At 44.4% G+C, this 24,929-nt stretch overlaps 1 protein-coding gene across 3 annotated transcripts in view; it reads left to right on the top strand.

The window, feature by feature from the left end:
* The window catches only part of SCARA3 (scavenger receptor class A member 3), a 196,717-nt gene that overhangs the window by 29,076 nt on the left and 142,712 nt on the right, over positions 1-24,929 (top strand). The window lies entirely within an intron of this gene.

The raw sequence follows: 24,929 nt of genomic DNA, 5'->3' as shown, positions 1-24,929 counted from the left end.
CCCATTGCACTGGCGCTGCAATGCCCAACAGGCTCCACGAGGGGGCCCTTTGCTGGGGATCTTTCAATTCACTATAAAAAAGGTCTGGGCGTATTGGTGAACACCAGCAATTCAAGAGAAGATTGGAATATAGGGTGGAGTAAAAATGGACTATGTATGCTTAGCTGTATGTTTAATTAGCAATAAAGGATCAAGTAAAGGTTAAAAGTGAGAAACTAGAGGAAATAATGTTCCTAGGTTCTGCTTTAAATTAGCCATTCATTGGTTCAGGGACTATGGAAAGTTAAATTAGATAGAATTCATGGTCGTAATGTTTCATGCCTCTGCTGTCGCTAAGGATCAAATGGCATTTCATCAGGACCTATAAAGTTAAACGTAATCTTCTCTGGGGAGAGGATCCTAATCTAGTAGTATAAAGATAGAGGTCCCCCCTCTGTGAAGAACACCAAATGAGTGGTTGGAATACAAATTCCAATATTAGTGAAAGGGCCCATTGGAGTACGTGGATGAACCGTTCTCATGAAGTTTTTAATGGTCGCCTCATCTGCCTCCCCGGAAGAAGTTGTTGGAACTGAGCCTTTCCCACGTCTGCTGTCTGAGGAGGCTTAATGTAGTCTAGTGAGGCCTGCGATGTGGCGGTGTATGCATTGCAGTAGCAGGCAGTGGCTGCTGCCTGGTCCCGGGATTTGCATGTGCTGTAGGGATACTTGGGTCACCCATGCACGATCCTGTTTCTGCTGCTAGTGCTTTCTTCTCCAGTGTGATCATATGTCGCCGCACACTGATAAAGAGTCCTAGTGTGCCCACGAGACAGCCCTCCTGCAGAAGGGCCTGTGCGGTGACAGAGGAGCTTCACTGGTTGGTGCCCTGGTGTGTGCTGATGGTCTACATATCAGGGGACATCACAGATTGTAGTGTGGTGAGTGTGCCACACCATCTCAGGATCAATAACCCTGTGGCAAATAACTATTAACAAGACAAGGGAGGGTTACTCCCTCTTCCCTTCCATGTTTGCACCTGTGCATTGAATGACCGGGCCACACTGCATGCTGAATGGGTGGATCAGTGGCGGGGATACACCTGATCTACCATTTCCTCTGGATTCTGTGTTCAGAGATGAAATATTACAATGACACTGATGGTACCTCTTATGGCTGATCAACCCTTCACAGGTCCAAGGATCCTGCTAGCACAACAAAGGGCTGTTCCCCCTAGCTGCCTGATGAAGGGAGCAGGAGTGGGGTAGATAGCTGATAGACCGCCTCCACTGGGTCTGTTATGATCTACCTTGCCACACGTTGCCACTGTCGTCTTCCTCTGCCGCTGCCCCTGTGACCACGTTAACAACACTGTGACAGTATATAGGCACACATCTGATCCCCCTGAGCTTGTCCGAGTGAGGACACAGAGCGCCCTCACATAGCTTGCAATCTGATCCTCTGGTACCCATTCTTGGATATAAGGGAAAAGCTGAACAAAAAGTTACCTTTTGAGATTAGCAAACATACTAGAATGGCTGCAGAGTGGGGCGGTGGAGGGGGGGGGGGGGGAACAACCCGATGAGCTCCCAGCTAAAGGACATAACTGGTCAGATAATGATCTACTACTATACAGATAATGAAACTACTTCAGTTACAAATAAAAAGCAGCATATAGGCCAGAGTCACTAATAAAGATCTACTCGCAATACGCCTAAATCACACACATGAAACACATTGATTAGCCCGCTATCAGACTTGACATAGCTCAACAGTGGAACGTCATGCCTCTTACCAAACATACATATATGATGTGGGCAGATGACGGTTCACCACCACCATATGTGTGTTCCACTGCTTTATACACAAGTTATCTAATCTACATTTTTGTTATTTTGGGGCAAATGCACAGATTTTTGTGGGTCTTGGTGTGGGAGGAGGAAGGAGGGGGGTTAGTTGTCTGTTTACTGATTAATTATTATCCAGATTGGGTGGCTAGACTACTTGTTTCACATGTTATCATAAAGTTAAACCATTGAGATATATCTCATCACGTTGTTCTGACTTTATATCAAACTTAAGACACACACTGAGATTTTGTAGATATAAGTAGAATACACAGGACAGAGGCGAGGGTACACCTCCTGGTCATGTATCTATTTTTACCTGATATCTAGAACTACTTGCCTTTTATCAATTTATCATATACCTGTCAAGGACACTTTCGGGCCGCTTACCGATACTCTTCACTTTGGACATGCTGATGCAACTGCCACAGGACAGGGAGTGGTGGTATCCCTCCTGGGCACACCTTGATGCAATCTTTTGTGAGAGGCTCAGATCTGACACCGAGGAATTTATGCCACCTACATAGGATCAGTCCCTTCTCAATACACAATATTGGAAGCCCCTAAGGTTTACATTAGAGGTGCCGCCATATCAAAGCACTCTGGGATTCTCAAATCTATTAGAACACAATTGTAATGGCTAGAAACTAAACTAGTAGCACTTGAGAAACACCATGGGCTATTGAGTGAGCTAAATAAATTCCTGATTGCTCACAAAGATATGTTTGAATGAAAAGTAATCTAGTTAGGGGAATTTGCATTGGCAAAATGGGCCAATGAGGAAGAACATCCAAGCAGGGCATTGACCTTTTTGCTGCACTCACCTGCGAAGGGACAACACTTATCACTTCAATTCATACAAACACGGGTATCTGCACATGCACTAGATAAACCAAACAGTACACAACCCCACTGTGCTCTAAATACCTGCCTTGACAATGCAGCATTTGTATGATTAATGATAAGTACAGGGTTCCTTTACTCTGTTGGTTTAACAGTAGATAAAATTAATAGCTACTGATAGATATGCAGGAGGTGAAGCCCTGGCTCAGATGGACTAACGACCAAATTCTATAGAGACTATACACCCATATGCGCCCCACAGCTGTTAGAATTGAATAAAGAGGCCCAGGAATTTGGCTGCCTACTGGAAATGACAGGAGATGCAGGCATCATGGCACTGTTGAAGCCGATGATGAGGAGCTGCTTATTGCTGATAACAATCACCCTCTATCACTGCTACATTCAGACAATAAGATTTTGGCAATCCCATTTTGATACAATTTAAGGACCTCCTCCTTGCTCATGCACCGAGTCCATCCTGAGCTATAGGCTGTTTCAGTATTTCTGGATGCCAAGACATCCTTCGACTCACTGGAATGGTCTTTCGTGCTTGTTCTACTCAACAAGATAGGCCTTGGCTGGCAGATACATAGAGCCTTATTAAAATGCTGTAAAGAGCCCCAAGTGGAAAGATACGCGTAAACATCCGCCTCTCTAAATCTTTTGCTGTAGGTATGGGCACAAGACAGGGGTGTCTTCACTGCCCTCTCCTTATCAGGTTGGTGTTGGATCCACTCAGGGCCAGCTTCAAGAAAACCATTAGAAGAGGGGGGATATCCTTCACAACCAGAAGAATTTTACTTTCTCTGTATGCAAATGACATATTCCTCTGCTAAAAACCTGTTTACTGAGGCTTCCCATATCATTAAGATCATCAAATTGGGGCCTTTGGAATGAAAATAAAGTAGGAAATATCATAAGTATTTCACTCACCCGGGTGACACAACCTAGAGTCAGACTATCCAGTAAGATATCATGATGCCTTCATAGACTGTAAAAAATATGCTATTCTAAGGACCTACTATGGCCACCTAAAGGGAAATTATAATTACAAGTGGAGCGATAGATAAGATTAATGCTTGCATTGGACGGCCATATTGTTCTAAACAAATATGGTGGTACTTCCAAAGTTCCTATATATACCTTTTCTCCAATATTCCTATGCCACCAGGCTCAACTCTGCATTATCAAAACAAATTTGGGCAGGGAAACTGCATAGAGTGCATTGAGAGCACCTGCTGCTGGGTTTTGAAGAAGGGAGCTTTGCAGACTCTCACCTGGAAAGGCGCTGTTTTGCTGCACAATCGCACTTGTGACCTACTGGCTGTCACCAAATTGCCATATCCCCAAATCTGATAAACTACAAACATTCCTATCTACCCGACTTCCCAGACAAACCACTGTGATTCAAAATGTTTTCTGTACACGGTGGGCCATATGGGAGACAACAGGAGGATGAGACTTGCTCAATTTTATGTACCTAACCTGAAATTGCTAAATAACCCTCTTCTTCCACTGACTGAAAATAGGGCCATCTCGGAGGTACTACTCAAGAAGCATCTAACAAAACTGGGTGATTTATTCAGAAATGTAATCTACAGAACCCTAGAACCGTTTATTCATCCATTACCTCCTAACACACGGGGTATCCTGGCATATTCTAGAATCCGACAGGTGGAATGTGCCTCTCGTCGACCAGATCAATATTAGATGAGCAGAAGTAATGGAGGAGCAAGGTCATTACGGACAAGAAGAAATTGGTAACAGGAAGCCGTATTTGGGTCGATGCACCAAGATAAACACAACAGACTGAAGATTAGAGTCTGTGCGCATATTGGCATCTTGAGCCCTGATGATGTCCATATGGGACGAAACACGTTGGCTGAATTGAGTTGACTGCTTCTGATAAAATATTATGGAGTGAATAAAATTTGGAATTAAACAAAGAAACCTAAAACTTCCAAGAGACTATTCTTGATCAGATCTAAATGACCCATTGATCCACATCACGATTCTTTGAATCTTTGAAAGATAAATTATGGACTGATCTATATATATACGCTCCTTTTCTTCTAAAGATTGAACTTTGTATCCTAGCATATTCTAGAATCCGACAGGTGGAGTGTGCCTCTCTCACCACATTCCCAGACAAACACCAAAGATTTAGTCCTCATACTCAGGTGATCGCTTCGCCCACCAGCTGTGGCTTGGTTTCTAAGCTATATGTACTTTAAACAGACACCTGTGGCAGCTTCGTACATTCAGCATGTGTACGCTAGGAGACTGATCAAAGTCTGAACTGAAATGATGATGTGTAAAACTGAGGTAATAAACATGAACTATAGGCACAAATGATTACATTTCATATTTGTAACTCACTTTTTCCATACCCCGATGAGACTACACAAAAATTAGCCCAAAGTAGACCAATTATTCCCCAATGCTGACTTTATTCACCTCACCTGGAGATATCTCGAACTTCTAAAATTCTGGAGATGGACATTTGTGATTGTCAGGAATATAACTGACGAACACTTGAAATTTGATCTGATGATGGCTCTACTAGGATCTGTGGCCTTTTTCTCCCTAAACTCAAGGAGATTAACAAACATGTTGCTTCTTGCAAAACACAGAATTTGGCCTGGTTGCCTAAGCCCTGGCAAAACTGCGAATAACTAGCTACACGATGCAGCTTTCTGGAGTGAGTTTGCAGACACATTCTCCTCTTTACAATCCACAGTCAGTAGGCCACGAGCTGTCTTGGGATCCCTACCAATTCTACATGGAGGGTTGTATTACTGAATATCGACACCAACAATATCGAGATACAAGAATACTGAGGACAGACTATTGAGGGACAAAATATCTAAAGGTAAGTGCATTTAGGGAAGTATAGATTTGCCATTCCTAACTTCACATCTACATACCTTGAAGATAATTGTAACACGTAGGTACATATAAGGGGAGTTAGGTTTAGAAAATCTAGACTTACTTATGTCTCAAATGTTTTTTTCCAATACTTTGTCCTTGATATTCTGTCCCACCTATATTGTGCCTTTAATACTCAGAGTGCACACCTACATGGAGGGATAAAGGGCTACACCAACTCAAACTTAGACATACCCTGCCCTCATCTACAGCAGTTACCAGGCTTAAACTGATCAATTGTAATTAGAGGGTATGTGAACGTTTTACTTTGGAGGTAGGTGTTGTAATTTCTGTGTTTTGTACTGTGGGGGGTTTGGGCTGGCCAGGTTGATGCTCTATCACAATACTGTTGTGCTCACACATTACACACTTACAACCGACCTTTAATCTTTCATGCAGATATCAGGATGTGGACTTTGTATCATTTTGTATTTTATAATTTTGTGTTTAATATACAAATTAAATATGTCAAAGTCGACAAGAAAATTGCTATATGTAATCTTTCCCCTATCTGTACTTGAAAATCAGAAATAAGGTTATTAAATAAAAGCGTTGTGTTCCCATGCTGCTGTAGTATGTTTTATGTTTGAGATCATCTGTAAGAATAGCAAGCACATATCTTACCACCAATCCTTGTGGGCTGGGGTTAGGTTACTGTGTAAGTGTTCTCCTGGTATCTCACTGTGTTGTCCTCACATGTTTCTTCTTTAGTCTCAATATTTTTCCTGGCTCAGTTTGGTGATTTACATTCGTGGCTCTTGGACCAGTTTTCAAAATGGTGGTTTTGAGAGTGCCTCAATGGTCTGCTCTTCTGTGTAATTTAAGTTTGTTGGCTTTGTCAAGCTATGCTTACTAGTCTTGTGGGTATAATCTATTTATTTAGTATTTACCCTATTCCTCAATTCGTAGGCAGAACCAGCGCTAAAGTCTCAAATGACATACTCACTCTTAGGATAAAATATCAAATACCCACATTATACAAACTTCCTCCATGATGCAGTGCACAGAGACGTTTGCAGCGCCCACACTCACCAGTCGCAAAATTAGCGCTAACTTTTTTTGTTGTTGTTTTTTTTGTGCGAGGCCCTAAACCTCTTCCCACCACCCAGATCTCCCTTTATTTTAACTCTGATAAAAGTGTGTGGGAAAGAAAGGCAGCATGTTTAGTTTCAAGAGCCTCACAGAGTAAAACCTGCTTTGCATGTTGTCATCTCTGAAGTGGACAGTGGGTTTTTACGGTCTGCTTTGGAATGGTGAAGTTTGTGCGCAAAGAAGTTCATTATAACAAAGAGGAAAATGCATTTTCACGTTACATAAAAGGCGCTTTGCGATTTTCATATAGGGATTTTCTCTTCAGTAGAGTCTTGTTTGGTCTTTATTTGTTATATATGGAAGTAAAATTAATTTACTCCTTTTCAAAATGTACTACAGCGAAAGAGGTGTTTTTTGGGAAAGCAGGTTTGTGGTGCAGGTGGAAGGTTAGAAATGTGTATTTTTTTGCAGACAGTATTTCTGTAGCTCCAAAGATGGTATTGAAGCGCTGTACAGGGTCACAGGCAAAGATACAGTCAGCAGATGATGGAATACGTGATAGCTGGGTCTGTGGCCAGAGGTGCACCATCAATTCTTCATGATGCGGCGCTCTTTTAAGAGCCCAGGCTTCAGCTGTTTTATACATTGGAGTGTGGTCAGGGTGGTCCTGAAGATAACGGGGTGCTGCTCCATATCCTGGGTGCATGGGTGACGTCCTGCTGCTTTGTTTTCGCTTGTTTATACTTCCTTGTCTCCAGCCTGATGGTGTCGTGGTCATAGAGGTGACCGGCGTCACCAGAGATGGTGGGTTTGTCAGACAGATAGGCAGCTTTGAAAATTAAGCAGCTGGCTTTGAAGATAGTGTGGGCAGGCAAGTGGGATAGGTCATGTCACGGGTGAGACGTGCTGTGGCATGTAGGGTGTCCCTAATGGGGGACAGTGTAAAGTCTAGGCGGGTCAGGCTGTTGCCACCATTCAGCTAGGGCTTGAACAGTAGTTGTGAAGTCACTTTCAGGGATGAGTGGTTTCATTCTCTTTAGTAGAGAGAGCTGGTACAAGGCCGCCTTTGTTTTGATTGGCAATGTGTTCCTTGAGGGCAAGGTTGGTGTCCAGGGTGAATCCAAATGACTTGGCATTTGGTAATAGTTGGGCTTTAAAAGCCAGGTTTTGGTTAGTTGTTGCTTGTTGTTTTTAGCAAATAGTAGGAGTTCGTTCCTGGAGGGGATTGAGCATCAAGTAGGTGTTAGACATCCAGGTCTGGATAACAGTGCTTTATTGATATTCCTGTGTTTATATTTTATATTAAATTTAAAAAATGACACATTTTCGTCATTTGTGTGTCCGCAGGTGTCTTTGGGGGTGCACTGTGCACTACTGCCCAAATCCAAATACATCTGTTTCCACTTTTTTGATCATAACATGTGTCTGAATGTGTATTTTAGGTGAGCTGGCGGGTGGACTGAGGCAGGAGTAAATAAAAAACAGGGTCCCATGACAGGAAGGAGATGTACTTTTTTATGCACTACACACATGCATCTCACCTCTCTGTGCAATATGTCCAAGACCTGAGAAGGAGAAAAGATGAAGAACATACTTGATGTTAAAGGTAAAAGAAAGAGGAGTGGGCACCAAAGTTATGTAGCAAGATAGAGAGGAGTAACACAAGAAGATGAAATACAAAGATTAAGAGAGAAGGAGTGAAGGAGAGAGCATGTGAGAGAAATGGAGAGAGGAACAGGAGATGTAGGAAATTGGGAAGTTATTGAAAGTCAGAGCAAGAACGTCGAAGAGGAAGAGAGAGTTAAAGAGCAAAATGGAGAGATGGTAGAGGGACAATACCAGAGACGAATATAGCCACACAGTCCGCTTCCAAGGGCTATATCATAGCCTTATAGTCCACAGTAGCAGGCTATACTGGCCATTAAAGGCCCACACCAATGTTAAAGGCCTGAGCCAAAGGCTGTAAGGCTATTAGGCCATTCTGCCACTAGAGGGCAGAATGTTGTAACAAATAAAACAAGATGAGGCCTTTGTTCACGGCAACAGCTGAGAAGAACAACATTGGCATGTTGGAGCTCCGGGCTTCTACCAGACATTAGAAGCCCAGAGCACTCCTTTGTTTTCAATGGAGTTCCCAACATTCCATTATTCTAATGGTTGTTAAAGGGCCTGAACCAGAGTTATAGACCAAAGGCGACGACCTATAACGAGGGAGAGGGCCTTTAACAACCAGTATAACCTGAGGCAGAAGGAACTATAAGGTCATTAGAACATTCCACCCACTAAAGGTAGAATGTTCTAAATTAAAAAGGAAGAAACATAAAGACAAACATTGGAAAGTTGGAGCTCCGGGCTTATACCAGCCATTATATGCCCGGAGGAGCTACTCCATTGTCTTCAGCATTCCAATGTTCTAAAACGTGGTACGCGATCCCAGTCTGATTTCTTTTCTTTTCATGTTTATACCATTTTCTGTCGGTATACTGTATTTGTACACTTTATTTGACTCGAAAATTACAACAAAGAATTATTGAAATAAAACAAAAAGACCCCTTATATAACTGTATGAAGAACGCACTTGAAAAAGAGTTGAAATTTTGACCAGTGTTGCTGACCCCACATATTTTGTTGGTCAAAATGAATGATAGACCCCCCTAAAAATGTCCTCTTAATAACTGTTGGCATTTTCCCACTAAAAGAGTGGCAGCCCTACTGTGACTCCTTGGTCCTCCCTGGTAGGTGTCTTCTGGAGTGCTGGTTGCAATGATTGTGAAGTGAGAGGTTCCTGGCCTTTGTTTGAACCTTACATCTGCCTCATATGGTAAAGCTTCATCCCTGGCCATGGTAATGTCCCTTACACTATGATAAGGTCTCTGAAGAACACATTCATCCCCTGTGACCGACCCTTTACTTTTACTCTTACAACCACATGCTGTTGGCTGTCGGATCCGGATATGTCTCATTACATCTCGATGCAATACATTGCGTGCTATTACAACGCGGTTGTCACAACGACCGCACTGTTAGTACGCGATGCATTTACATCGCAAGTCATTACAACAACTTGCACTAGAGGGCGCCTTGGCTTAGGAATAGTATTAATTACTATTCCTACTCCAGTTTGAGCAACAGTAGGGAAGGTGTTGGAATTCATTTCCAATACCTCAGCGCCTCCTAGTGCAAGTCGTTGTAATGACTTGTGATGTAAATGCATCGCATACTAACAACGCGGTTGTTGTAACGACTGAGTTGTAATAGTAGTGCAATGTAATGACAGCGTTGTAAATGCTGTTTCCCGTCGGATCCAGGCCTCATCTTACACAGGCTTCTGCTGCACTGGCAGCTGGAAGTGTGAGGAACTCCTGCCTGTGTACCCATGGCTGCATCTATATGTGCTTATAGCTCCCTTTAACATCCGGTCAAATGCAATTTCAATCCATTCATTGCCATACATTTCCTCAGCTTTCCTAAAGGGATATAATTCGAATCCTCTGTTGGCTCAACAGGGATGCCACAGTAATTGTACTCCTTGTGCATTCTGACTGGTATTTTTTACCTTACCCAGGGTACCACAAATACAATTATTTTGCTGAACTTAGATATCATTTTAGATATCACTATCACTAGGATTATCCAGAGGTGCTTTGTTAAGAACTCCCTCCAATAGGCTGTTGATCCCCCATTGGCGGTCCCATTTTGTCAGGGCTTATGAAGATACATGCCTCAACTGTGTGGGTGAAGACTCCTTATCCAGAATCCTTGGCTTCTCTAGGACCATGATAATCCCTGTAGGACACAGGTTGCCTCATCTATTGTGATACAGAAGCTATGTTTACATTCCAATCATTTATGAGAAGTGTTTCCCACTATATGTGAAATATTGTTTGAAAAATATTGTCAAGAGACAATGCCAATGCTCAACTGTAAAAATTTAGTTAAATAAAATTTAGTTTTCTCCACTGTTACTGACCTGGTTTGTTTCAAGTCCTCTCCTCAGATTTCTCCCCCATTTTCCTCAGACTCTCTGGTCAAGACCCTTAAAGTCCATGTAAATCCTACTTCGTTTCCATCAATATTTGTACCTGACGTTGTTTAAAATTCACTATTTGTGATCAGATTTCCAAAATACCTTTTGCACCACAGAGATTCTAACACGAAACATGGAAAAGCTAATAAGTCTGGCACTTACTGCAGATCTTTTTTTTGTCTTTGCCAATGCTTGTGTTGTTTTTAAATGTTTTTGTAAACGTTAGTATAACACCCAATAAAACTGGCATCCGTGTGTGCTCATCCATATGCCTGCACAGAAAGCCATTTTTCATTAAAAAAAAAAAAGTTTTACAAAAACCTTTGAAAGATGGTCCCCTACAAGTCCCTAGAACTGAAGGGGACTATAAAAGACCAGGGCTGACTGAAAGCACATATAAGTAAGTATACATACTCTGATATATATTTGATTTTATTAAATTCAAACGGTCGTGGCCAACAACAGATCTACAATAAAAAGCAATGGTTGCTTTAAAATAGCTGTACCTGATGCAGGGAATACGCTTTGGGGCCTAGTGGTCAGTGTGGGATGGTTTAAGGCTTTGTGGGTGAGGAACCTGAGGTCTATCAGCCCTTACAAAGCAGCACACGCTTTTACAGCACTCACATAATGCTCTCGGGATGGTGAGCCAGGTTCTGAACATTTACATTTCATAGGTCGCTCTTCAGGAATGCCTGTAAACCCTTTTGTATTTTTATCCAATACACCCGCTACTGTAAAAAGAATAATTTATTCCCATTTTAGATTAGCAGAATTTTACTGATGACTCTGGAAACACTAGGGTATGACGGAGGTGGGGTGTACGTATTTATCTGTATTTATTTCTCTCATCTTATAGGTTTGTGGACCAGTGATGATGAGCAACAGTTAGATTACTGTGTTTCATTGGCCTTAAACTCATCATTAGGGGTGGGCAGTAATTCAGCAAAAGCACCGCCATCTGTAACGTGGCGGAATTTTTCTCACACGTGGCTCCCCAACATTAAGTTGCCGAGTGAGAAAAACCAAGTGCTAGGCCGCATCCTAGCGAGATTTCTCAACGTGGGTGGTCATGGCAGGCCGCTACCGCTCACCTTGAGAAAGTTGCCCTTTGCGTTCTGAAAGCTGCCACTCAAGTAGAAAATCTACCCAAGACCCTCTCGCGCGCACATTGATGCATACAATTTCCTCACAACGATAAGCATCAGATAATGCACAGTACTGATAAGGTTGAAGGGATTTCATTGGATTCCCTCCGAAGGCTGCACTGCACCTGTGAATAGCAGTACGAGATAGAGTGCAGACCATGAGCTACGACTGTTACTGTGTATATAGGAAACTGGGAGCCATTCCTGGCTCCCTTCACCTCAGTGCAGCCCTGCGTATGGTCACAAAAATCAGCAGCCAACAAATTCAAAAGTACATCACACATGCAAGCATTGTCTTTTGCCTTCTTTTTTTGTTTTTTTAGTGGGTCATTTTAAGCCTTATGCGGATTCCCACTTGGTCAGAGCAATGAACATCTCCCCAGTAACCAGGTTCGCCTCTGTACTCCTGCTAGGGAGTGGAGTGATGTTAGCTCCTAGATCACGTCCCTCCTGGGATAAGGTGTGTGCCTACTGCCTACATGGCGGTGGAACAGCTGCCACCACAGAATCTGCTTCCATAAGTAGAGATAAGACATTAACCTATGGTCGCCACCTAGTGGTGGTGCCTAAGTACTTTAAAATGGTGCATTTTCAGGTCTCACCTGAGCCAGCACAAGCGCTACTCTGGCGAGACATTTAGTGTGTGGGCTTTCAAAAGTCCGACCACAGCTTTGGGGTGGCATAGAGGGTGCAGTTACGCGCACAATGACGAGCAGAGGCGCCATCTGGCTTTCCTCTCTCATCACGGTGCGCGCATATCGCTCGCGATCACTTTCACTTTTGCCGCGCGCAGCACTCGCAGGCTCACCTCCTGCTCCCTCTCTCAGTTAACAGCCCCTCCCTGCCACAGATAGTATTTCTTTTAGCTTCCCGGGGTGCGCGCTGCAGTCTAATCTCCTGTATTATTGTGGCAGGCTCCTGTGGGCTTGGCTGTCTCACTGCTTCCTTGTTATGCGGAGTCCGTTCTTATGTTGTGATGCTTTTCTTCAAAGTGTTTTACTGTATTTTCATGGAGCAGTTTACCGATGTTGAGTCCCAGCGTCACTCAGCCTTCGCTCGTGTTTTTTTCAAAGACCTTCACACTTGAGCGAACAAGGACGCATTGGAAGTTTTGATGGGCAAGCCAACCAGCTGCCTTATTAATCCAGATCCTCCGCTGATGTGACGTTCTGCCATTTCCCTGGCCTCCCAGTTTGTATTGCAGTGCAGACAGAATCCAAAGGTTCTCACTAAGTATTAGTATTCAGTGTTTGTCTGTTGTACACAAAATCGGCCTTGATGCAAGTATTTTTGACTCCGAAGCTGCATTGCTTTTTTGAAAATGCTAGTTTGCCTGCGTAAACAGCAGTTACATTAGCCTGTTCTAGTATGCGGAGCATAACTTCATTTTGAGAGCCAGTTTTGCCGTTAACAATTCAGTTTTAGTGGATAGCTTGAGGTGGCCTTTTGCCTACAGGACTGATTTTGATTCCCGAATTTAATGCATTGTTTTTCTCTATTTGAAGCCATATTAAGCGCAGCTGCAAATAACTTGTTTTTGAGACTTAGTAACATACTATAAAATTATATAACGTAAGAATGATAGGAGCAGTTTGATGAAAAATAATACAGTAGGTAGAAATGTGTGTTTTTCTATGCATTTACAGTTTAATGTCTGGCCATTTTTTTCTCTTGTGTAAATGTTAGTTGGTAACACAACATAGGAGGTAGTACGGATCTTTTTACATGCTCTCTCTCTCTTTCTCTGTCTCTCCCGCTCTCTCTTTCTCTCCCACTCTCTCTCTCCCCCTCTCTCGCTCCCCCCCTCGCTCTCTTTCTCACACTTTCCCCCTCTCTCTCTCTCTCTCTCTCTCCCCCTCCCGCTCTCTCCCTCGTGCCCCCAGTGCGATCCTTGACAACAGCTGAGAGCTCAGTACCGGGGCTTTAGGTGTCTCGGCAGATATAGGCTCAAGACATCAGAGTATCAGGCCCACTGATGTAAATATAGTCATCATGGTCTGATGCAGGATAGCCATAGAGAACTAGCACACCTGGCTCACTTTCTACATGTTACTCTACAGTGTAACAGTCTCCTTTCAGTGATCATGGCTTTTGTACAGACGCTCTTGCTGTAGCACCATAGAGTTTAATGACACATAAGAGGCACCAAGAAAATGTTGAGGGTGGCATCATTTAGTTATCCGGAAAAGATGCAACCTCAGTAAGGTGAGTTACAGTAGTAAGAACTCTTAGGTTTGTAATTGCATCGTCAACAGTGGGAAAAGTAAACATCAAAATGGAGATTTCATCAAAGTGCAGTAGCTCGATTTTGCTTGTTGTAATAGAAACCTGGTTTTCAAATGACCCCAAACCGATGTGCATTTTATTGAATAATATTTGAGACACAGAACGTTTTACAAAACGTCAGTAAAAGTGTAGCGGAAAGCCTTTAGAAACCACCTGCTGCAACCACCTGCCCGGAAATATTGTATGTGAAGCGATAATCCATAGCTGTATAATCCTCAGGCCCATGCCGTCTCGCACGCAAAACGTGTTGTTGATCCAGCAAAAACCTGGTCCTGAAGTCTGATTTGCTGATCGCTTAAAAGCCCAGTTGACATACATGATGATGATGATGATAAATACAAACCCAATAAATCTCATAGATATGAGTATCTGTTCTGATCAGCCTGACCATCCTGCTATCTAGAAGTTTCTTTCGAATTGAAGAGAGGTACATCCATCTTTGCTAAAAAATATCCAATTAAACCACTCTTGGCAAACTGTTTGTTTCATTCTAGATTTAAACAAGCATTGGCATAGCCAATAGGTCTAGTCTTTGGGACCTTTACGAGTGTTTAGCCACGCAACAGTTAATGTTGTTGCAGCAAGGATATTGTGCTGCATAACTAAATACTTATAAGGTCCCAAAAGCGAGACCTCTTGGCTATGCCAATGCTTGTTTACAGTGCAGGGGAGCCACAGGAGGCAACATGTTATTTTGCTTGGAGCATAAACTATTTTCACTATTACTGATCACAACAGGTGCTTGTGGGCCAGTGTTTCTGCAACATGCCTGTTTTGGTTCCTTTGTCCAGTGCAAAATCTCTCTGCCTTAGGAGTTACTATTGTTTTGCCAACAGATGGTGGCCGTGCCATTGTGGCATCATGAGTTTTTGACTAGCTCGACCTGAGCAGCTGCGTTCTGCTTTTGAAGCCCTGCATGGTGGCCATGCGTGGTTGGAGGCATACACTGCTCCAACATTCAAGTTTCTGCTCTAAAAGAATGCTAATGTGGGCCCCACCAGCCACTATGATGTAGAGGGCCATCTGTCACTTACAGGGCCCCGTTGGCCAAGTACCATTGGGTATCAGCGAGGTTGTCTATCTGAGTGGCCAGATCTAACAGCTGCCAGTTTCATCACCAGTGGTAGACATCTGAAATATCTCTTAAAATATATCTTTTCCGCTAGTTCTAGGTGAGACATGTCAAAAAGCCATGTTTTAATATGTGGGCTGAAAGAGTTCCTGTGTTTCTTAGATTATATGTCTGTCCATCGCTGATGCCTTTGTAGCTGGAGTGTTTCGTCATTGCCTGGATGATAGAAATTCATATGGTCTTAAAAAGTAAATCCCTGGTGGATCACATAATGTCGCTTCCTAGAACCACGTGGGCTCAGATCAAGAAATAAGTTGTCATGGGCCCCTATGACATATATTCCTCTTTACAGGATGGGTTAAAGAGAGGTTTATATATATAGACTTTGGGACATTTACTAGCTCCCCATGCAGACATAGTGTGAAAAACACAACATTATCTAAAATTGCTGAAGGCGTCCATTTTAGATGATCTTTACATAGTGATACAGAATCGATAGTTACAGGCCTGGGAAACTGAACCAAGTTTTTCCTTATCAGAAAATGATTCAATACATGGGGAATGTATCGAAATTGTATCGAGATGTTTTTGGGGTACCATCTCAGTTCATACTGATGGAAGGAGGTCCCAGGTTCCAATCATGGGGTTTTATATACCGCAGGTGGATCCTTTGTGATGGGGACTTGACTCATTGCCCTTTCACATCTGGAAGCAAGGTCTGCTGGATAAACATCCAGGACTGACTGAGGTGCTGTACATGACACGGGGTCACTCGGCAGCTGTCCACACCTGGCATCCTCTGCTCCGGATGTGTGGGCAAGGGAGTCTGTGCGCCTTCTCACAACCAAAGGGGACAATGTGCACTCAGCCCCCAGGCTGCCAGAGCTCACGCCTTGACCTCTGACCTGCTTGCACTTCCGTTGGTGCCCTGGGGTCCTGAGGCAATAGGGATAATGTGTGGAGTAGGACCTCAGTGCAAGTTTAAGGAGGTCCACACAGCGCTGCGCAAGATGATGGCAGAGGCGTCTCGAGTGGAAAGAGGGGCATTAACCAGTGCTTAATTTGTAAAAAGGTAAGTGCCGGGTCCCTCCTCGGGCGGCCAATGCAGCCTGCACCACTTATTGCCCGTCAGCCCTGCCAATGACAGTACCAGCACAACTACCAACCATCACACTCCTACAAGGGTGACACTTCAGGCTGTCCCAGACCCCTCACAAGATGCAGATTTGAGAGTGGACATTTGTAACTCAGAGTACGCCCCAAAAGTATAATTGTTGCATCTCAGCTGTGGGAGCAGCACACTGGAGGGCACTTATCAACTCTAGGAAATACCCCGGGGGCAACTAAACCCATCTGGTTGTCCAGCCGGAGCCTTGAATTACCATTAGTCACAGCGTATTTGTAATTAAGATGAATAACTTCCTTCTTGTATAGCGCGTCATACTTCATTTTGAATCGCAGTAAATAACAGATGTTGCTGTTATCTAAATTCGTGGTACTCCGCTTCATTGAAGTCTAGGGAGGGGCGGGGGGAGGAGGGGGTGTGCACATGGCTGTTTTCCTTTTCAAAGCCTAAAAAAGCAGATTACATCAGAGCCCCTGCTCTACTCTCTAACACACACGTGCCCTTAATGTACAGCAGAGATTCCCCGAAAGCCCCCAGCCCCCCTATACCATCCCCGGGCCTCTGGCGGCATTAAAGACCTGCAGACGGTCAGACATCACTAGTTTCACTGGCTTTCCTCCCAGGCCTTCTAAATTCAGATCTGGAAGCTTGAACGTGAGACTCTCGTGCAGACTGGAAGTCTTGAGCATGAAAACTTAGAGAGACCAGGAGTTCACATGGGGAGGGGCGGGGAGGGGGGAGGGGGGGGGGGGGGGGTCAGTAGCTCAAATAAATATCTGGCACCAAACTCCAACCCCTCTCTTTCACTCCCCAGCCAAGGATGCACAGTGCACGCTGCAGCAGGTCAGGGCAATGAAAGTTAACGCATCTGGGAACATCTGTTCTAGAGGTTTAAAGGGACCATGAGAACAAGCCTGGCAGTTTATAGACTGTAGATTATAGACTATAGCCTCCAGCGATACGTTTCTGTTATATATGTGAAATGTAAAATTCTGTTCCTCTGGGCTGTTTTTTTAATATAAATGGTTGCCTTTCGAGGCAGATCGTATGGACACAAAGGAAAAGCAAAACAGGAGACCGGCTGTAAACAATATTTGGGATATGCAGGATAAAAGAGGCCCACCTTTTAATACATTAAGTATGCACCGCGGGCCTGTTGGAAGATAGAATGGATAGTGGTGTTCACTGACTCTGCTGTGCAAGACAAAATCATTATTCGAGGGTGAATGACACTTTGAGTAGGACCTGGTGAATATGCATGCTGTTCTTTCTTAAGAAACCTTTGCATGTTAGGGGGTCCGGTGGATTTTTTTTAGCATTACCTGCAATCATTTCAGATGCTTATGATGTGTGAACAGTTATCACATTTAAAAAAAAATGTAATCATTAATTAATTAGCTCTGCCTTCTTATCGCAGGTTGTCAACGGAGGCATTAATAAGTTCATTACGCCGCTCCCTTTGTCTGTATGTGGAGTCTGTTCTGTTTCGTGTTTGCTCTGTGTTTATTATTCTCTGGGCATTAGTCATACATTCCACAGTGTTTTTATATATGCTGTTGACTATATCCAGCAGCAGTTGGATATATTCTGATCGTTTCCAACGATGTTAAAAAGTGATATCTGTGCAGGATATAGATTTATATCAATTTTACTAAATTGCGTTTAGATTACATCGCATTTCTTAAATGTGTATGGCTGTTTTAATTCTGTCTAAATGGAATGTGCAGCCTCTAAATGTAATAACATTGTTTTGAAATATAAAAATCTGGAAACACCGAGGACTGAGGCCAATGTTTCCAAATTAGATCTCATCATCTTCAAGCCAGGCCTACAAATGAATGAAATTACCCCAGATATTTAGACCATTGCTTCACTTGCTTAAAATTACGTTGTATTGGATACAGAGTGGTCTGTAATTCAGTTTATGGATTTGATACAGCTGGATCTGGTGGCTGAGTGGTCTAAGGGGCCTGTGTTCGACCTCATGGTCACAGGTTCAAATTCCAGTGGGCCCACTCAGCCTTTCATCCTTCTGAGGTCGATAAAATGATTACCATTGAGTTGGGTGACAATAAACATGTTATTCGGCACCAAGATACCCTTCTGGGTTAACGTGCGCTTTACAAATACACATGTATGTTTATGTTTAAATACAGACTCAAATGTAACTTTCTTGTAGGAAAACTGTAAACAAGTTGGTTTCTACGATTTATGCAAAATATTACATCGAAGCTCTATGTTGTCTGCTGCTACGAACTTACCATCGCTCTCTTAATATTCCTACCATGTTAATGACATACCCCTCTCCCCAGTACCTGGCCCACACCTCCAACTCTTGCGGGTGCTAGCGAGATATATCAAATATAACCCGCAGAGCTACTAACTGATGCACACTTGGTGCTGTTTCCATCTGACCAAGAAGGATTTGTGAACTGAAGTGAAACTAATCAAGACCTATGACTTATTTCTGACAGTCCAAACTAGATTGAAACCCATGTGCATAGACTGCAGCAAACACCTTCTCAGCCCAAGTGCTTACCTTAACACTTTCATTCACACAATCCAACGGATCCAACACAACATCGCTTCACAACTCCACATCCATGACCACTCTGCAGATTACCTCTTCCTACATTCAGCTCCATTGCTGTCAATCAATGTCATCCCAAAACCCATCAAATTCCATTTCTTCTCTCTCCCTTTAAAGTGTGTACACTCTTAAATCCTCCCTGGAGTTCCATGCTTACTGGCCTTCCCATGCTCCCTAGATTTCTGTTCCTAGTGAACATGCAAATTGTGCATGACAGTTTGGCCTGCCTGATACGGCCGGCCAAAGCCTCATGCACACTTGCAGTGGGCAAACCACCTCTCCCCTGCCTTGCACTGTGAGCAGAGTAGCCTTCCCCTACCCAGCTTAGCAAGAGTGCCATGCCTACTGACCATGCCTTGCTCCCTAGAGTTCCATGCCTAGTTACTGTGCCGTGCTCACTAGAGTTCAATGCCTACTGACCTTGCCCCCTATAGTTCCATGACTACTTACCGTGCCTTGCTCCCTAGAGTTCCATGACTACTTACCGTGCCTTTCTCCCTAGAGTTCCATGCCTACTTACCGTGCCCTGCTCCCTAGAGTTCCATGCCTACTGACCTTTCCGTGCTCCCTGGAGTTCCATGCTTACTGACCTTGCCTTGCTCCCTGTAGTTTCATGCCTACTGACCTTGCCTTGCTCCCTAGAGGTCCATGATTACTGACCTTGCCTTGCTCCCTACAATTCCATGGCTAGTGACCTTGCCTTGCTCCCTAGAGGTCCATGCCTAGTGACCAGGGCCGGACTGGCCATAGCAGGCACCGTGTTTTTCCCCGGTGGGCCACCAGGGTGGGGGCTGGATTTGGGCCCCTGGCAGACATTTTTGTTACAGGGTGTCGGCAATATCGGCCCCCAGTAACAAAATCAGCCAAAACTGGCCCTTGCAAACATCTCTGCCGCAGCCCTTCAGCCCCCGTGGGGGGGTGGGGGGGGGGGGCAGGGCCGGTTTTGGTTCCCTGTCAGGCCCTGCTAGTGACCTTGCCTTGCTCCCTAGAGTTCCATGCCTACTGACCTTGCCTTGCTCCCTACAGTTCCATGCCTACTGACCTTGCCTTGCTCCCTAGAGTTCCATGCCTACTTACCGTGCCTTTCTCCCCAGAATTCCATGCCTAGTGACCTTGCCTTGCTCCCTAGAGTTCCATGCCTAGAGACCAGGGATGGACTGGCCGTAGCGGGCACTGGGCATTTCCCCAGTGGGTCGCCAGGGTGGGGGCCGGATTTGGGCCGCTGGCGGCTGTTTTTGATACCAGGGGTCGGCAATATTGCCCCCCAGTAACAAAATCGGCTGAAACTGGTCCTTGCAAACAGCTCGGCCGCAGCCCTTCAGCCCCCCCCCCCTTGGGGGAGGTAGAGGGGGGCAGCCGAGCAGTTTGCCAGGGCCGGTTTTGGTTCCCAGTCCGGCCCTGCTAGTGACCTTGCCTTGCTCCCTAGAGTTCCATGTCTATTGACCTTGCATTGCTTCCTGGAGTTCCATGTCTACTGACCTTGCCTTGCTCCCTGGAGTTCCATGCCTACTGACCTTGCCTTGCTCCCTGGAGTTCCATGCCTACTGACCTTGCCTTGCTCCCTGGAGTTCCATGCTTACTGACCTTGTCTTCCAAAAATGGTAAAGAATCTATTGCATGTCCAGCTCTCAGAATTAATCTAGACCTAACACAAACTGCATCACTTCACATCTTACCCGAAATGCATTGGGATTGAACTGGAATGAGAGAAGAAACTACTGTTTGTTTTCACGTCAATCATTTTTTGAGTATAATGGACTTAGCAATTATATAAAAGAGTTTGTTTTGAATATGCACGAGAAATTTGTAGATTGATTTGTTTACATCTGGGAACTTGTATAACTTTGGCCTACGGGCCCTGAGGTTGAGCATTGTGTGTCCAGGCCGCTCCGGCTTCCTGGTTTATTCAGAGCATTAGGGTCGCCACATGTGATATAAGCTGTATTAGAGCGGAAAGGACCCAGCTTGACCTACTGAGTACGGTCCTACACGAAGGAAGCGACAAATGCCGTAACTCTCCTGCTGATGGCAGCCAGGGCAGACTGTCTTTTGAACAGTACCAGGGGGGGTGAATGTTACTACAACCTGCCAAGTGCTCTTGCAGGATGAGTCTGCAAGCTAATACTGATCACAGGAGTTGAGACGTTCTTAACCAATATTTACAAGAGTAGTGTCTGCTCTCCTAAGGGATCTGAAGCCTGACTGGAAGTCACTTAACAGGTTATTAGATTCCAGATAGGCAGATAGTTGTTGTGTGGCATTTCTTAGCATTTCCGAGGTACACAGAAGACTTGAGATGGGGTCTATATAGTCAGTGGAGTCAGCAGTGTGTTATTTTAGGACTGGTGTGACGCTAGCCGGATTCAAGGTCTTGGGTTCCCCCTGCTGAAGATGGAGGTGTTGAATAAGCGTGTAGTGATTGGTTGACTGTTGGGATGACTTTCCCACTGCCGATATCCCGAGAAGAAAATGATGTTTCGAATGCGCACAGAACAGAACTTATGCCAGATTGAGAGTCCAGTACAAGCTCAGAGGGAGGGCCTCCACAGTACAGAGCAGGGGGACCAGGGCTCGGCTTTGCAGACTGTGAGATGTCTGAAGTCATCTACTGTGACCATTTTATTATAGGTGAAGACTGACAAAGCATTGTAGAGATCTATTTAGGGACAAAGCATGCTGGGAGTGTAGCTAGGAGAAACCATGTCCTTATGGGTGTGGAACAGCTCTTGAGGGAGTTAGTGTATTCGGTGATGCGTTCCTGGTGGTCGTCTTTCCTTGTCTAGCGAAAGCAACTGTGTTCCCTCTGGAGTGCGCAGAGCAGGCGTTGCGACTAGACAATAGCTGGTTTCGTTGCAGTGTCTTTCTGGCAGCCTGTGTTGATGTTTCAGTTGGTGGAGTTCTTAGACTTCAAGGGGCTGCTTACTGGGTGAGATATTTAAGAATTCAAATCGTGAGTAGTGTGAATTTCAGGTGAGATAGTATGACTTCAGGAGCATCTAGAGGAGAATGTGGTGTTACAAGGAACAACTGGGGAAAGCCTTTAGACCACATAGTTGAATTTCACTATTAGGAGAGTTTACCCACAGTGGTGGAATTCTTGGGTCCAGTTATTAACTTGTTGCCGTGTGGATTTTAGTGTTACGCCCAGGAGGGCGGCTGGATCTCCCGGACCGCAGATGTTGGTGACCATAGTAGGTCACGACTGTGCCCACCTTTAGGAGTTGAGTAGAATCCAGTGAGTCCATGTTATCGATAAGGTTGTAGCTGGGTGCATTGGATGGGCCTGGCTGATGCATGCTCTAGAACCCTCTCACCCAATGCACTTAGATTTTCTCTTCTAGACTCGCTGTGCAGAGAAGCATGAGAAGCATGAGAAGCACCCTCAGCCCTGCATGCGTGATATGTGTGGGAACGCAGTCTGTGACCAAGTGTTGAGAAGTTCCTCTGTTACTGAGGCCTCCCTTAAAGGAGACATTCGGTGGTCCAACAGGTTGTTAAACTCTTAGTGTCCGCCTTACAAACCCCTTCAAAGCACACATAAACTCATTTTGATCCTGGGGCCTGTCCAATTAGTTGAACTTTGCTTTTAGGGCCGAATAAAACACCTTTCACGCCATTGCAGTTTATTCTCTGTTTGAAACGCCTGGTGCGTACAGGAATAAAAATAAATAGAGTTATAAATCACAGCGTCCTGTCCTGCTTAGCAGCTGCTTTTAATACTTTGAAAACATCTCTGACCCCAAATAAGACTCTCTTGCAGAAAACGCAAGGTTTAGTAATAGATGAAACTGTCTTAATATGCTATGTCAATATCAGTGCTTAGGGCAGACATAAATATGGGGGTTGCCAGGAATAAGTGGAAAGTGCCAACTCATGCAAACTTAGGCAGGAAGGCCCCTCCCTTGCCGAGGGGGTGAGAGTGAGCCAAGGCCGCTCCCTAGAGCTCCTGGTCTTCAGTCAGCCAGGCGCATGCGCGGCCTGCGGCTTGGTGACCCCACGTGGACCCTCCCTCCGGTGCAAGCAACAAGGCCCAGCCCTGTACCACATCCTGCGTAGGCATCCAATCACGCCTCGGAGAACCTCAGTACGTTTGATGTGATCTTAATGCCAGCTGCAGAGCTGGGAATAACACTTCATATTACTGCACGGGGAATTTTGGCAGCTATGGATAGGTTAGAAAAAGAGACAAATGTAGACAGAGTTGAGAGGTAGTGAGCGGGTACGACGTGGAGATGTAGAAACATTCACATGGACAGAGTGAGGTGAGGACTGGGTAGGTAAAGAGGCAGAGGACTATTGATAGAAAGGTGAGGGAGGCATACTGAGGTAGAGTTAGTATAGCTAATGTTAAGATAGAGTGAAGGGATAGGAGCTTAGAGACATTGGAATAGGTAGAGAGATGGAGAGATCTAAGAGAGTAGGGGAAGTAGAAGAGGTAAGGTGAAGTAAAGAGATAAAGAGACAGAAATATATTTTTATTGTAATTGCTGCCAATACATGCGGGCAGCTGTAACATTAAACAAATATATATTTTCGGATGCACGGTGTGAGGCCCTGGGCTATTGTCCCATTTGATTATGAATTAACACAGCTGTGTACCACTCTTCATCGCATGAGTAACTTGGCTGGGTGGTGATGGACCTTCAAAACATGTTTGAACACCCATAAACGTGGGATTCAGGTGGTTTACCAATTTAGAACTGAACAACGGTCCACAAATGCCCCCTTTGAGACCCATGGTTTGAGATTTACTCTAGTAGTCATTTTGCAGAATTGGTAGATTTTCCACAAATGTAAATGTTATGTACTGTTGCAAATACCTTCAAATTCTATGAATAAAAATCAGCATTCCACCGAAAGATCACTTTTTCTGTGCGTAAGTTGAACTTGCGTGTCCCAGCAACTGCATGGATCAGGCCCTTAGCCTGTCTTGCAGCCATGATATGTGTTTCGACTAGTGCCCTGAAATGTCAAATGTATGACAAACTAGTAGCCGTGCTTTCAAACCGCAAATAGTGTTGCATGAAATCGAGAAATGTTCATTAAGGAGAATGTTGATGCTTCTGCGAATTTGCAATTTCTTGTTTGGTTCTGTGAGTTTTATAATTATAAGAAGTATACACATCCAATAATAATAAATAATACACGTACAACCTACAGGGGAGGGGAGGGGAGGGGAGGGGAGGAGAGGGGAGGTGGGGGAGCGAGATAAATAAAAGGAGTAAATAGAAGCACTACTTTTTATTCCACCAACGATTTCAGCTACAACTGTGGTGTAAAATATACATTTTCCCGTACATTATTCAAAACCTGTTTGTAGGAAGCTGGCTCCTCATATGATATCAAAAAGTGGTACGCTGTGCAGAGTCCAGGTATCCCTTATAAGTGGGCAGGGGCTTGCTCTAGCAATCCCGAGGTGCTCTCATAGGGGGTAGTGCGGTTGAGCAGCCTTAGGCTTATCGGAGAGAAGTGTTAGCCATTTGATGCATACACTCAGTCAATACATGATACACATGACTCAATAAGGAGATGCACACCAATTTATAAAAATACATATATCTTTATATAACTTTACCCATTAAGATCATCAAAATCAGGTAAGTACGTTTCGAGTTTTGGATTTTTACACTATTTAAAAATGGACACAGAGCAACTTCTGAAGCAGTAATGTTATCCTACAGAGGAAAGACATACACTGCATACAGGTACTTCACTGCGACTTATGGGACCAATCTCCTGGACTCAAGGTGAGTATGGGGCAAGGTCCAAGGCCACACCAATAGATCACCTCGGGAGGCTCTGGGGCGTCTAATAGTAGAGGTGTGTTAGGGAGTCCGGTGCCCCATTCACTTTAATGGGGAACGGTCCAGTTGCAAAGAGGCTTCAAGCTGGGACTGGGAGACCAGTCAGGATGAACCAACAAGGGGGCTCAGGTCTCACGATGCTCGGGGACACCTTTGGTCCTCTTCTGCCCAGGCCAGGGCAGCCTGCACAAAGAGGCTGCAAGTGTCTTCGTCAGTGAGTCCACTGTGGGTAAACCCACAGTGAGCTT

This window comes from Triturus cristatus, chromosome 6 (genome assembly GCF_964204655.1).
Source record: "Triturus cristatus chromosome 6, aTriCri1.1, whole genome shotgun sequence".
Classification (NCBI taxonomy): domain Eukaryota; kingdom Metazoa; phylum Chordata; class Amphibia; order Caudata; family Salamandridae; genus Triturus; species Triturus cristatus.
The sequence above is the reverse complement of the archived record's forward strand: the minus strand, read 5'-3'. Positions and strand labels throughout refer to the sequence as shown.